Source organism: Salmo salar, chromosome ssa18, assembly GCF_905237065.1.
Source record: "Salmo salar chromosome ssa18, Ssal_v3.1, whole genome shotgun sequence".
In the NCBI taxonomy this organism is placed as follows: domain Eukaryota; kingdom Metazoa; phylum Chordata; class Actinopteri; order Salmoniformes; family Salmonidae; genus Salmo; species Salmo salar.
In genome coordinates, this window is record NC_059459.1 from 70,995,425 (window position 1) to 71,011,521 (window position 16,097).

Below are 16,097 nucleotides of genomic sequence, written 5' to 3' on the forward strand. Positions count from 1 at the left end.
TGTGTGGTCTTACAGGTGTCTTGATGTGGGCCCTATGGTCCTTTTGGAGCAGGTGATGAGGAAGTGGAGAATACAACACAGGATATAACAGTCAGGTCACCCGTGTTACAAGTCAGTATTCGAAGTCCATCCATGTCTGAGGACGTTAGGTGATGACGTGGAAACTGGCCACTAGGGGCAACATTGAGCGCTGTTACCTTCAAGTAGGTTTTGGAAAAAATTATTAGACAAAAATAGGCTTTGTTGTTGATCATGACTTTTTATTTTATCAGTGAAAAGCATCAGCAAATACATTTGTTATACAATATTTGACTATACACGTGTATTCATTAAATAATACCTTAATTTCAAATGAATAGTTTGCTGACATTTGCTGTTAATGTACTTTTCATAAGAGACAAAAGTTAAGTCTAATCCAATGACTGGAACGAACTACAAAAATCTCTGAAACTGGAAACACTTATCTCCCTCACTAGCTTTAAGCACCAGCTGTCAGAGCAGCTCACAGATCACTGCACATAGCCCATCTATAATTTAGCCCAAACAACTTCCCCTACTGTATTTATTTATTTTGCTCCTTTGCACCCCATTATTTCTATTTCTACTTTGCACTTTCTTCCACTACAAATCTACCATTCCAGTGTTTTACTTGCTATATTGTATTTACTTTGCCACCATGGCCTTTTTTGCCTTTACCTCCCTTATCTCACCTCATTTGCTCACATTGTATATAGACTTATTTTTCTACTGTATTATTGATTGTATGTTTGTTTTACGCTATGTGTAACTCTGTGTTGTTGTATGTGTTGAACTGCTTTGCTTTATCTTGGCCAAGTTGCAATTGTAAATGAGAACTTGTTCTCAACTTGCCTACCTGGTTAAATAAAGGTGAACATTTAAAAATAAAAAATATAATCTAACTTCATTTATATGGCACATTTCTAACAGATGACGCATTTCAAAGTACTTAAAAAATTAAAAGGAGAAAATAAACATCAATAATGAACATTGCTTACCATAATTTCCGGACTATTAAGCGCACCTGAATATAAGCCGCACCCACTGAATTTAAAAAAAGATATTATTTTGAACATAAATAAGCCGCACATGTCTATAAGCTGCAGGTGCCTACCGGTACATTCAAACAAATGAACTTTACACAGGCCTTAACGAAACACGGCTTGTAACAAAAATAAATAGGCTTTAACGAAACACGGCTTGTAACAAAAATAAATAGGCTTTAACGAAACATGGTTTGTAACAAAAATAAAAAATTGCAGTAAGCTTTAGTTGTCTTTTTGCACTGAGTCAATTCCTCACGCTGCTGTTTCCAACGTCTTATCATCGACTCATTAAGACCAAGCTCCCGTGCAGCAGCTCTATTTCCTTTTCCAACAGCCAGATCAATCGCCTTCAACTTGAAAGCTGCATCATATGCATTTCTCCGTGTCTTTGCCATGATGAGGGTGACAAAATGACTACCGTAATCAGAATGATGGGAAGTTTGAGAGCGCTCGACTTAATCTAAACAGTAAACAAAAAAGTTGTTTGCCCTTAACCCGTTCGGCAATTTCATTGGTCTAATGAAAGCTTCATGCCGCCAAAAAACTGAGCACGTCACAGAATGTGTTTTTTTGGAGAACAAAACATTTAAAGCGGGAAAAATCCATATATTAGCCGCGTCATTGTTTAAGCCGCGATGTTCAAAGCGTGGGAAAAAAGTTGCGGCTTATAGTCCGGAATTTACGGTACATGGCTTCCTCAAAGTATTGCACATACGGTACATTGGGAGCTAGCAGATTAAACACACCAGAATATTATGTTGATATTTACAGTTCAAATGCATATTTGACATTTACATTTTTACTTGTACATCCTCAGGACACATACTGTAGCTACATTACGAACTATTTGTAGCCATTTACATTTCAATGTATACATTAGTCATTTTTTAAATTCAAGTAGATAAAACCAAGCAATCAAACACACATTAGCACATTTCTTTTAACAAATTCAGTTCAAAGTGTTTAACAAATAACATTATAAAAGGTAAGAAAGATCAAACACAATATGTTTCTGTACAAATATAAAATCAAGATAGACCATATGTAATGGATAATACCACCATATATCTTGATAAGTCCATATACATAGTTCATACACTACAATTCTAAACCCAGGATACAGTTACCTTTGTCAAATAAATTATTTTCTCTGAACATAATTATACAGTTGAAGTCGGAAGTTTACATACACTTAGGTTGGAGTCATTAAAACTCGATTTTCAACCACTCCACAAATTTCTTGTTAACAAACTATAGTTTTGGCTAGTCAATTAGGACATCTACTTTGTGTATGACAAGTAATTTTTCCAACAATTGTTTACAGACAGATTATTTCACTTATAACTCACTGTATCACAATTCCAGTGGGTCAGAAGTTTACATACACTAAGTTTACTGTGCCTTTAAACAGCTTGGAAAATTCCAGAAAATGATGTCATGGATTTAGAAGCTTCTGATAGGCTAATTGACAAAATTTGAGACAATTGGAGGTGTATCTGTGGATGTATTTTAAGGCCTACCTTCAAACTCAGTGCCTCTTTGCTTGACATCATGGGAAAATTAAAAGAAATCAGCCAAGACCTCAGAAAAAAAATTGTAGACCTCCACAAGTCTGGTTCATACTTGGGAGCAATTTCCAAATGCCTGAAGGTACCACGTTCATCTGTACAAACAATAGTACGCAAATATAAACACCATGGGACCACGCAGTCGTCATACCGCTCAGGAAGGAGACGCGTTCTGTCTCCTAGAGATGAACCTACTTTGGTGTGAAAAGTGCAAATCAATCCCAGAACAACAGTGAAACGACCTCCATGCTGGAGGAAAAAGGTACAAAAGTATCTATATCCACAGTAAAACGAGTCCTATATCGACATAACCTGAAAGGCCACTCAGCAAGGAAGAAGCCACTGCTCCAAAACCACCATAAAAAAGCCAGACTATGGTTTGCAACTGCAAATGGGGACAAAGATCGTACTTTTTTGGAGAAATGTCCACTGGTCTGATGAAATAAAAAGATAACTGTTTGGCCATAATGACCATCGTTATGTTTGGGGGGAAAAGGGGGAGGCTTGCAAGCCGAAGAACCCCATCCCAACTGTGAAGCACAGGGGTGGCAGTACCATGTTGTGGGGGTGCTTTGCTGCAGGAGGGACTTCACAAAATAGATGGCTTCATGAGGCAGGAAAATTATGTGGATATATTGACAGAACATTTCAAGACATCAGTCAGGAAGTTAAAGCTTGGTCGCAAATGGGTCTTCCAAATGGACAATGACCCCAAGCATACTTCCAAAGTTGTGGCAAAATGGCTTAAGGACAACAAAGTCAAGTTATTGGAGTGGCCATCACAAAGCCCTAACCTCAATCCTATAGAACATTTTTGGCCAGAACTGAAAAAGCGTGTGCGAGCAAGGAGGCCTACAAACCTGAATCAGTTACACCAGCTCTATCAGGAAGAATGGGCCAAAATTCACCCAACTTATTGTGGGAAGCTTGTGAAGGCTACCCGAAACGTTTGACACAAGTTAAACAATTTAAAGGCAATGCTACCGAAATACTAATTGAGTGTATGTGAACTGCTGACCCACTGGGAATGTGATGAAAGAAATAAAAGGTGAAATAAATCATTCTCTACTACTATTCTGACACTTCACATTCTTAAAATTAAGTGGTGATCCTAACTGACCTAAGACAGGGAATTTTTACTAGGATTAATTGTTAGGAATTGTGAAAAACAGAGTTTAAATGTAGTTGGCTAAGGTGTATGTAAACTTCCTACTTCAACTGTAAAATCAGACCCCTTTCAAGCAATATAATCAGATTATTTTAATTTAAATATATGTATTTTCTTAATCAACATTTTTTTCGAAGAAGTTCTTCCTTTGTCTGTTCAAACGTTTTTAGTGTCTGCTCATACTGTTCAGCCATGTCCCTGATTGTCCGAATAAAGCTCAGTGTGTCTGACTGAATTTGGTTTCCATTTTCCATTGCATAAAGTTCCTTGGCATCCTTGACAATAGAGATTATGTCAAGAACTAGGAGTAGGCCAGAGAGCACCGCTGTCAATGATGCTGCTACACGGACAGATTTAGCAGATGAGGCACTTAGTTTGGCAATATTTGCAAAGTCATCTAAAAAAGCCAGATTACCTGCTATTTTACAAATTCCAAACCCTGTTTTAGCTGCATCATTGGCCATTGCCTTTAATTCTTCAACTTTCCAGTTGATTTTACTCAAGCTTTCCTCAATTGGTTTGACTTTTTCCAGAAAATGTTTCTGAATGTTCTGAATGTTCTGTCGGTCGCTTCGTTGACTCACCATGCTGGTGATGGTAGAAGCAGCGCCAGTAATCCCACCAGTTACACCCATCACCATACCCGCCCCGGCAACAACCATGGAGGTGCCTAAAGTGAATGGAGCCAGGCCAAGGCCTACTAAAGTAGTGATCCCTCCAGCTGCCCCCATAACACCCCCTGCCAGACTACCTCTAGTAGTGGCACGGTACCAATTCTCATAACTGTCAGCTATCTGACGAAGCTCTTTCACTTTTGCCTGAAGGTCCTTCAAATGTTCATCAAGGAGGTGTCTGAATACTTCAACACTTTCCTCAAATTCCTTTTTCAGTTTTTTCAATCTCTCTGAAAAACAGAGTGTTTATTTAGACATTGCTCCATGAAATGAATACAAAAGACCTGCCATATTCCATTTAGGTAATAAAAAAATCACATTGCTAATTGCTATGTAAACACATGAGTTTTGACAACATAAAGACAATTCCCTTACGCAAAATAATAAATCGCATGTGAATCATGGATTAAATATAATTTACTTTGGTCATTCCTGTAACCATCAAATAATTCAGTACCATACAATGGACACAAAACGTATGGGTTGCACCTAATGTTGATTATGGGTAGAAAAGATCAGTTGAACAATGCGTTAATCCTAAATTAAACCTCCAAATTGTTTAATAATTGTGCAAATAATACTGGATTACACATAAATAATTATTTTAGTATTCTTTGAATTTTGTTTAAGAATAGTCCTAGACATTATTTAATTGATGTCCACAGAAATTTGCCTCGATAATATAATGTAGTAATGGGCTAACAGGTGAAACTGCTCCATAAAATCTTACTCACCGTCATATGGTGATTCCATACTGTCGTCAGTTGAACCACTCTCATGATGGACTGACAGGTTATTTTCTGCTTTGATGGATTTGGGGGGAGCAGATGACTTCAATCCCACTGGAGAAAGAGACAAAGAACAGTGTTAAAATATTAACCTTTTATCTCAGTCATATTTGAAGTGTTTTAGCATGTGTAGATAGTTGAGAAAATAGGATCTGAGCATGTGCTATAAATAAACATTAATTTATTTGATAAAGAAAACTGCTTCTGTCATCTCTTAACCCCCTAGAATTGCCCTTCAGAAATCATATTAGCATAATAAAAACATCCCCCCCAAAAATCTGTCCGTTTAAGACAGAGATATCCTTTTGCATTGGATGCATCTCAATCTACCACATCTGCCGATGTCACACTTCCTCATCTGAGGTGAAAGGTGGCAGAGCTAGAACGGAGTTTGTTAATTAAACCATGAGACATCCCGAACATCAGTCTTCTCATAAAATAATCTGCAGTGTCCAAACAAGTGTCATGGGTCTCGTCTGAAGTCGATACGATCTGCCAACTTCTGTCTGTAGCATCTGAACAGTTTGGGCTCCACACTAACATGTACATGTCTGTTGTTTTTCTCTAGGACGCCCACAGGCCTCACAAGACTCGTCTGGTACCAGTTAAAATAATTATGGAAGTATATATGAAGACAGTTTAGTGCTAAAAATAAGGGATCAAATACATAAAAAACAATAAGAAATCCTGTTCTTATATCTTTTAGATATAGGACAGACACTTCAGAACAAACTTGCTTTAGATTTTTTGGGGGACCATCTGTTGTTCCATGTAATGAATCTGTTATTCAATGCGTTTGTATGGGCTAATAGCCCTAAGGCCAAATTACATTTTTCATTCTTTAAAAAATATATATATTCTTCAAGGGGTCTGGAAATTCTAAATCAAATAGGTAGTATGACCTTCTTAAAACTTTTCCACATGTTAGCTTAGGCAGGGCTTAGACTGTAGAGGGTTAGGAAAGCTTGCTTAGGCAGCAACATCTGGGGCCTGCATGGAGACTGAGAACAAAACCAGTTTGGTCCCAATTGAAAACCACATTTACAGTCTACTTCTTGCCCATATAGGTTACACTACACACCCACCCTATAACCAGATGGGGTCCCTCAATAAGACCGACGTGAACCCACACAAAGACCAACATGGCAACCACATGTGGGGCCAAAGTGGATACTGAGGACAACATTTTGTGGGTTCCTGTTGGGTTTCTCTCATTGGGCCCTTGGAACAGTCATTCATTAACCCATATGGGCCCCACGTGGAAATGTTGGTTGCATAAGCTCTCAGTCGTATTCTGGAGAGAGGCTGTATAAGCAGATGGAACACAATGATGGATCATCAGACAGGAGGATGTAGTGGACTGAAGTGTTACCAAAATGTAGCTACAGCACCTTCAGAAAGTATTCACACGCTTCGCTTTTTCCACATTCTGTGTTACAAAATGGGGTTAAAATGGATTTGTCATTTTTGGTCAACAATCTACAAAAATTACTCTGCAATATATAAGTGGAAGAATTCTAACATTTATAAAAATAGAAAGAAAAAAGAAAGAAACAACTAATATATCTTGATTATATAATTATTCACCCCCTGAGACGATACATTTTAGAAACACCTTTGGCAGCAATTACAGCTGTGAGTATGTTTGGGGGAAGTTAAGATTTGCACATCTGGGTTGTACAATATTTGCCCATTATTCTTAAAACAAATGTCAAGAACAATCAAGTTGGTTGTTGATCATTGATAGAAATACATCTTCAATTCTTGCCATAGATTTTCAAGATGATTTAAGTCAACACTGTAACTAGGCCACTCAGGAACATTCAATGCTGTCTTGGTAAGCAACACCAATGTAGATTTGGCCTTGTGTTTTAGGTTATTGTCCTGCTGAAAGGTAAATGTCTCCCAGTGTCTGTTGGAAAGAAGACTGAGCCAGGTTTCCCTCTAGGATTTTGCCTGTGCTTAGCTGTATTCCATGTATGTTTATCCTACAAAGCTCCCTAGTACTTGCCAATGACAAGCATACCCATAACATGAAGCATCCATCACCATGCTTGAAAATATGAAGAGTGGTACTCAGTGATATCCACAACTATAATGCTTTGTATTTAGGACAAAAGTTAATTTCTTTGCCATTTTTTTTTATCCAGGATTACTTAAGTGCCTTGTTGCAAACAGGATGCATGTATTGGAATATGTTTATTCTGTACAGGCTTCCTTCTTTTCACTCCGTCATTTACGTTAGTATTTTGGAGTAACTACGATGTTGTTGATCCATCCTCAGTTCTCAAATCACAACCATTATACTCTCTAAAGTTTTCAATGTTTTAAAATCACCACTGGCCTCATGGTGAAGTCCCTGAGCAGTTTCCTTCCTCTCTGCCTGTATCTTTGTAGTGACTGGGTGCATTGATAAACCATTCAAAGCCTAATTCATAAATTCACCATGCTCAAAGGGATATTCTGCTTTTTTTATCTAACAATTCTTTGCAAGGCATTGAAAAACCTCCCTGGTCTTTGTGGTTGAATAGGTGCTTAAAATTCACTATTGATTGAGGGAACTTACAGATAATTGTATGTGTGGGATACAGCAATGGGGTAGTTATTCTAAAATCATGTTCACCACTTTTATTGAACACAGAATAAGTCCATGCAACTGATGTGACTTTTTCAGCAAATGTTTACTCCTGAACTTATTTAGGCTTGAAATAAGAAAGAAGTTGAATACTAATGACTCAAGACATTTCAGCGTTTATTTTTTTTAATTTAAAAAATGCTCAACAAACCAAATTCCACTTTGAAATTATGAGGTATTGTACGTAGATCAGCGAGACAAAATCTCAATTGAATCCCTTTTAAATTCAGGCTGTAACACAACACAATGTGGAAAAAGTAAAGGGGTGTGAATATTTTCTGAAGACACTACATTTGTAGTGTATTTGTAGTGTGTATGTGCATTTCATTTATAGATATTTATAATGTTTTTATATTAATCAATATATATGGGAAATGAAGGGCAAGGCAGTTTTGAATTATTGCCTACAGGTGCAGTCGAATCATTTCAACTAAACAGTTTTTACTATTCTGGTAAAAACATGCCCAAGGAAAGAATTGTAGGATTAGTTAATTGTAGTATTGAGCTTCCAACGACCTACATAGCCACACTGCACCTGTTGTTAAAGTCAAATAACTAGATACACTTACATCACACTGCACATCACCACCAGTTGAAAGTGTCATGGTTTTCACTATAAAAGATTTATGCCTCTTCAGGACAACATAATATAGACCACCTGTCTTAGTGTTACTGCTTTTAGTTGAACATTTACTTGTTATGTCCATCACCTTTGATTCAAACAGCGACATGATAAGGATTAAATGCAATACCTCTATCATAATTTTTTTTCTTTTGTGGAGAAGGGTTCAGAATTTAAATATTAACATTCTAGGTCGGCCTCACACCAGTCATTCTGAAAGTAAAAGTCACTTGATCAGGGTGAAATGCCAGAGACTTATTATATGTTTTCAAAGTGCAGTCAAATATATGTTTAGGCACATACATGATAATGTCCGTATTTGTATAGATATGATATATTTTGTGGATGTGGAAATAATTGTTTTCCTCCCGCGTGGCGCAGCGGTCTAAGGCACTGCATCCCAGTAGTAGAGGTGTCACTACAGAGCCGGGTTCGATCCCGGGCTGCATCACAACCGGCTATGATCGGGAGTCCCATAGGGCGGTGCACAATAGGCCCAGCGTCATCCGGGTTAGGGGAGGGTTTGACTGAGGGGACTTTACAAGTAGGCCATCATTGTTAATAAGAATTTGTTCTTAACTGACTTGCCTAGTTAAATAAAGGTTAAATAACAAAAAAAAATATTAAAACAATTGTGGGAAAGGTGCATAAAAAAATCTGCACTTAATCTCTCAAGAATTCAATTATGGTTCACTGACTGCAAGTCCAAGTAACTCCGTCCTACAAGCCACACTTACCCCTCAAACTGCAGTACAGTTTATTACTACAGAGTGGGCGCACTGTAATTGGTTCCGGTGTATCAGGGTTCAAAGGCCTGTTAGGGTGTACAATGTAAAGCATTCTAAAAAGCTGATTACAGCCATATTGTCAGCAGTCAAGACAGCCTCAAATCTCAACAAACTGCATCTAGGAACAATTGTCCAGACAGGCACAGATACATGCAGCCAATAAGAGACACTGGATTCAAAACAGGGTTTCATTGAGAAATTATACTTCTAATTATTATCAGTACAACTTCACTTCCTCGGTATTCAAACTTCAATCATTAATTGTGTATTCAATGGGGAATTCTCCACCAATAACTGCACACTTCAGCTTTAGGGAGGTACAGTAAGGAGAACTGGAGGCCAAGTGTTATGTTAGTTACAATCTGCTATATTTACTGCTGTTCGAAGGTCATTTCAATTAATGATATACACCGTTGATTCTTGAGGAATATAACTTGCATCATTATATTAACCCAAAATATAATAATTCATCTCACATGAATCTCACATCAGATTTGTTGCAAGGAGTGGCTTGAAACAATGTATGACGTAGAAACATACTTTTACATATACAGCATTTTCATGAATAGTTCTATATTAATGCAACATTAGAACAGAACAGTTTACATTTCCTACAACTACACCAGTGGAAATCATTTCATACTCACAGTGTTTAGTTAGGTGCAGTGGAGGTACAATGGGTTATCCAGAGGAGTAACAACTTGACTGTGTTGGAGATTCTGGATTCTGAAAATAAAAACAACAGTTGTGTCCAATCACAAATCAAGGTTCATCATTGATAAGGAGTTATTTTATGACTTAATGATGACTGAGTATCAATGTTCACTTGAGACATTGTCCATGCAGGTACCAGAAAGCACCTGTGTTTACTGCTACACTGTGAGGATTTTAGTACAATAGTTAAACATTACCATTTACTGGTCTGACCCATGACTGTGATGTTAGGAGTCAAAGTAACTTGATCACGGTGTAATGTCAACAATACTCATTGCTTGATTTCAGTCATAGATAAATGCAGTCAAAGACATGTTTACGCAAATGCATGTTATTGTGAGAATCATATTTTTTTTTTTACATTTAACAGAATAGGGATGTGTGGGAAAAAAGCAAAAACAATCTGCTTAATTCACCTGTCATATTAATTCACCTGTTCACTTGACTTGATAATAAGGTCCACACTACCACCAAATACTGTAGTATCCCATAACACCACAGAGGGACAGTTCCACCAAATACTGTAGTACCCCATAGAGTGACAACAATACTGAAGTACCCAATAACACCACAGAATGACAGCAATACTGTAGTACCCCATAACACCACAGAGGGACAGCAAAACTGTAGTACCCCATAACACCACAGAGGGACATCAATACTGTAGTACCCCATAACACCACAGAGGGACAACAATACTGTAGTACCCCATAACACAATCCTGGACTTCCTGATGGGCCACCCCCAGGTGGTAAGGATAGGCAACAACACAACTGAGACGCTGATCCTAAACACGAGGGCCACTCAGGGGTGCGTGCTTAGTCCCCTCCTGTACTCTCTGATCACCCATGACTGCGTGGCCAAGCACAACTCCAACACCATCATTAAGTTTACCATGACACAATGGTGGTAGGCCTGATCTCCGACAATGATGAGACAGCCTATATGGAGGTCAGAGAGCTGGCAGTGTGGTGCAAGGACAACAACCTCTCCCTCAACATGAGCAAGACAAAGGAGCTGATCTTGAACTACAGGAAAGGAGGGCTGAGCACACACCCATTTACATCAACAGGGCTGTAGAGGAATGGGTCAAGGCTTCAAGTTCCTTGGTGACCACATCACTAAGAAACTATCATGGTCCAAACACACCAAGACAATCGTGAAGATGGCACGACAACACCTATTGCACCTCAGGAGACTTGGCATGGGTCCTCAAATTCTAAAAAGGTTCTACAGCTGCACCATTGAGAGCATCTTGACTGGTTGCATCACCGCTTGGTATGGCAACTGCTCGGCATCTGAACACAAGGCGCTACAGAGGGTAGTGTACAGCCCAGTACATCACTGGGGCCAAGCTTCCTGCCGTCCAGGACCACTATTCCAGACGGTGTCAGAGGAAGGCACTAATAATTGTCAAAGACTCCAGCCACCCAAGTCATAGACTGTTCTCTCTGCTACCGCACGGCAAGCTGTACCGGAGGGCCAAGTCTAGGACCAAAAGGCTTGTGAACAGCTTCTACCTCCCAAGCCATAAGACTCCTGAACAGTTAACCAAATGGCTACCAGGACTATTTGTATTAACCCCTGTATTATTAATATTTATTCATACATTCACATTCCTTCACATATGCTCCTGCTAGTCTCTGTTTATTATCTATGCATAGTCCCTTTACCCCTACCAAAATGTACATATTACCTTGACTAACCTGTATCCCTGCACATTGACTCGGTACCGGTACCCCTTGTATATAACCTCATTATTGTTATTTTATTGTGTTAGTTTTTTACTTTTAGTTTACTTAGCAAATGTTTTCATAATTACTTTTTTTTTTACAATAAGGGCCTGTAGGTAAGAATTTTACGGTAAGGTCTACACATGTAGTTTTCAGCACATGTGACAAATAAAATTTGATTTGATTTCTTATCAATTCCCCAAAAATGATCTGCTCATACTTATCAGACATTTCCATGACTTTCTGAACAAACTTATCCATTTCACTGAGCTTATTGGTATCCTTGACAATGAGATTATGTCAAGAACTAAGAGATCACCCCTGTCAATGCTGCTTATGAATTTTGAATAAATTAAAAGTATTACAGAGTAAATGTCCCACAATTCACATAGAAGCACTTAACATATTGTGGTACAAAAAGAACAAGTGGATGAATGTAGACTTTATTACTGTCATTTATTTGTCAAGTTCTATTCTCAAGGTTTAAATGCATCTATTGTCTGTTGATAACGTTCAGCTGTTTCCCTGACCGACACGCAATGAATTTCAATGTGTCAGACTTTGTTGGTTCACTTCGGTGCTGATTCGCTTCACTTTAATGCTGATTAATTTGATGGATTTCCATGGATTCTTTGGCGATGAAGAAAATTTCCATAGCAAGAAATAGGCCAGAGAGAACCCCTGACAATGCACCTGCCACTCGCACAGTTCTAGACGCCTGGGCAGCCCCTTTGCCAATTGTTGCAAACCAAATAATGCGGACTAGTTCTGGTGCAAAATTGGTTGCACATCTTCCTGCTTTAAATGCAGCATCTTTCTGAAATGTGGGTAGAGACTTGAAACTCAAATTGATATTATCTAGGTTTTCCACAGTTGGTTCCATCTTCACCTGGATTTCTTTCACAATTCTGTCAATGGTCAGTCAATCTGTGGATGTACTTGCCATGTCAGTAATGTCAGACACAGCACCAGTGACTCCACCAGCGACAGACACCCCAACACCCAGTGATGATCAGGGAGGCACCCAGAGTGAAGGGAGCCAGGATGGTATCCACTATAGCGGTGATTCCTCCAACTGATCCAATAACACTACCAGACAGACTACCTATGGTGGTTTCCCGGTGCATAGCTTCAAAATGATCAGCTATCTCACAAAGCTCATTCACGTTTGCTTGCAGATCATTTATTCTTTCATCAAGAAGGTTTTTGAATATTGTGATATTTTCAACTAGTTTGATTGGCAGGTCAGAAGAAGACACTGCAAACAAGGGGTGTAGTTAGACAGTAATTAATAAAGATCACAAAAAGACCTGTTATAAATCCCAGTTAAATTTAAAACGAAATGTTACATTGTGCTTTCAGAAGGGTACAAGTGTCAATAGATCTTGCATTACAGTCCAGAAGTAATTAAGAGATAGTCAATAAAATGTGTTCATTTTTTAAAACTTACATGAAAAAAATCTTACTCACTCAGAGGGTGTAATTCCATACTGTCATCACTTGAATCGCTGCCATCACAAGCTGGTTGGACTTCCATGTTTCACCTTGTTAGATTGTCTCCCTGTAAAGATGGTTCACCATAAGCTGCAGCTCTTAGTTGTATTCTGGAGAGAGAGGCTCATCACACAGGAGGAAATTGATAAACCTATCTTCTTGGGGGACATGACGTGCTTTGATTCATGTAGATGTAGGTGAGAAACTATACGTGGAATGTTCTGTAGAGATCTTTTAAGGAGAAGAAACATTTTTTTCTAAACACATCCATCCCTTAACATTAACTTGACTCACTGACTCTATTTCACATAACATTCACTGACAGAAATGTAACACATTATGGTGTTTCTATTTCAACAGAAGACTATATTTTTAAAATGTTCCACCAGTGATAATCCCCTGTCAAACATACTCACTGTACTAGTTAGGTCCAGTGGAGACAGTATAATTGATCCAGAGATGGTAATGTTTGTTAACGACTGAAAACCCTGAACAGTCTGGTAGATCAGGAGTCTACAAGAGCAATTCTGAACAATGTAAAGCATTCTAAACAGGCTGATTCCATCCGTAATGTCAGCAGTCAAGACACAACTTCAAATATCAACAAACTGCATCTAGGAACAATTGTCCAGACAGGCAGACAGACATGCAGCCCATAAGAGACACTGGATTCAAAACAGGGTTTCACTGAGAAATTATACTTCTAATTATTATCAGTACAACTTCACTTCCTGTCACGGTTGTCGTCGGTGAATGAGGACCAAAACGCAGCAGGTACGTGAATGCTCATCTTGATTTTTAATTACTCTCAAAATGAACATACAAAATAACAAACACGAAAAACGAACGACAATAACAGTCTGACTAGGCACACGGCTAAGCACAGAACAATCACCCACAAATCACACACACAAACACAACCTAATATATGGGACTCTCAATCAAAGGCAGATAGACAACACCTGCCTTTAACTGAGAGTCCCAACCCCAATTAACCAAACATAGAAACACACACACCAGACTAACCATAGAATACAAACACATAGACCATCAACCAAAAACCCGGAAATACTAAATCAAACACCCTTTACACAAACACACCACCCCGAACCACATAAAACAAATACCCTCTGCCACGTCCTGACCAAACTACAAAACAATTAACCTTATACTGGCCAGGACGTGACACTTCCTCAGTATTTGATCTTCAAGCACTAATTGTGTATTCCATGGGGAATTCTTCACCAATCACTGCAATCTTAAACTTTCAGGAGGTAGAGAAACCAAATAAGTTCCCAAAAGTAAGTGTAGTGTTATGTTAAAGTTGCTGTAGTGGCAATTACCTATGAAAAGCCATTGGCACAGGAGAGAGCCGTCCATAATGCATCCACAAGAATTAGCTTTCCAAACGTTACTGTTGTCCCCTTTATTGACCCCAACATATTACACCCTCTAGTGTACAAACAAGCTAAAATGACCCTTGACAGACAACATATACACAACACATTACATGAAACATAAACCAAAACAACTCCTACAGTTACAACCTGTTGTATTTACTGTTGATCTCATTAGCTTAGTACAAATCTCTTACCCCATCACACACACACACACACACACACACACACACACACACACACACACACACACACACACACACACACACACACACACACACACACACACACACACACACACACACACACACACACACACACACACACACACAATAGTTGGTGATTACAGTTAAACCACCCCAGGCCACTCTCTACAAAATGTTGATGATTACAGCTAAACCACCCCAGGCTACTCTCTACAAAATGTTGATGATTACAACTAAACCACCCCAGGCCACTCTCTACAAAATGTTGATGATTACAGCTAAACCACCCCAGGCCACTCTCTACAAAATGTTGATGATTATAGCTAAACCACCCCAGGCCACTCTCTACAAAATGTTGATGATTATAGCTAAACCACCCCAGGCCACTCTCTACAAAATGTTGATGATTACAGCTAAACCACCCCAGGACACTCTCTACAAAATGTTGATGATTATAACTAAACCACCCCAGGCCACTCTCTACAAAATGTTGATGATTATAGCTAAACCACCCCAGGCCACTCTCTACAAAATGTTGATGATTACAGCTAAACCACCCCAGGCCACTCTCTACAAAATGTTGATGATTACAGTTAAACCACCCCAAGACACTCTACAAAATGTTGATGATTATAGCGAAACCACCCCAGGCCACTCTCTACAAAATGTTGATGATTACAACTAAACCACCCCAGGCCACTCTCTACAAAATGTTGATGATTATAGCTAAACCACCCCAGGCCACTCTCTACAAAATGTTGATGATTATAGCTAAACCACCCCAGGCCACTCTCTACAAAATGTTGATGATTATAGCTAAACCACCCCAGGCCACTCTCTACAAAATGTTGATGATTACAGCTAAACCACCCCAGGCCACTCTCTACAAAATGTTGATGATTACAGTTAAACCACCCCAAGACACTCTACAAAATGTTGATGATTATAGCGAAACCACCCCAGGCCACTCTCTACAAAATGTTGATGATTACAACTAAACCACCCCAGGCCACTCTCTACAAAATGTTGATGATTATAGCTAAACCACCCCAGGCCACTCTCTACAAAATGTTGATGATTACAACTAAACCACCCCAGGCCACTCTCTACAAAATGTTGATGATTATAGCTAAACCTCCCCAGGCCACTCTCTACAAAATGTTGATGATTATAGCGAAACAACCCCAGGCCACTCTCTACAAAATGTTGATGATTATAGCTAAACCACCCCAGGACACTCTCTACA

General features: G+C 38.8%; 1 non-coding gene across 1 annotated transcript; it reads right to left on the bottom strand.

The window, feature by feature from the left end:
* Positions 1–3,594: 3,594 nt before the first annotated feature.
* On the bottom strand, positions 3,595–10,148 carry LOC106578004 (uncharacterized). Its single transcript, XR_001322256.2, has 3 exons — positions 9,955–10,148; positions 5,209–5,316; positions 3,595–4,704 (listed from the first exon to the last, which is right to left on the bottom strand). It is a non-coding gene; the product is annotated as an uncharacterized protein (transcript).
* Between the last annotated feature and the right edge of the window lie 5,949 nt (positions 10,149–16,097).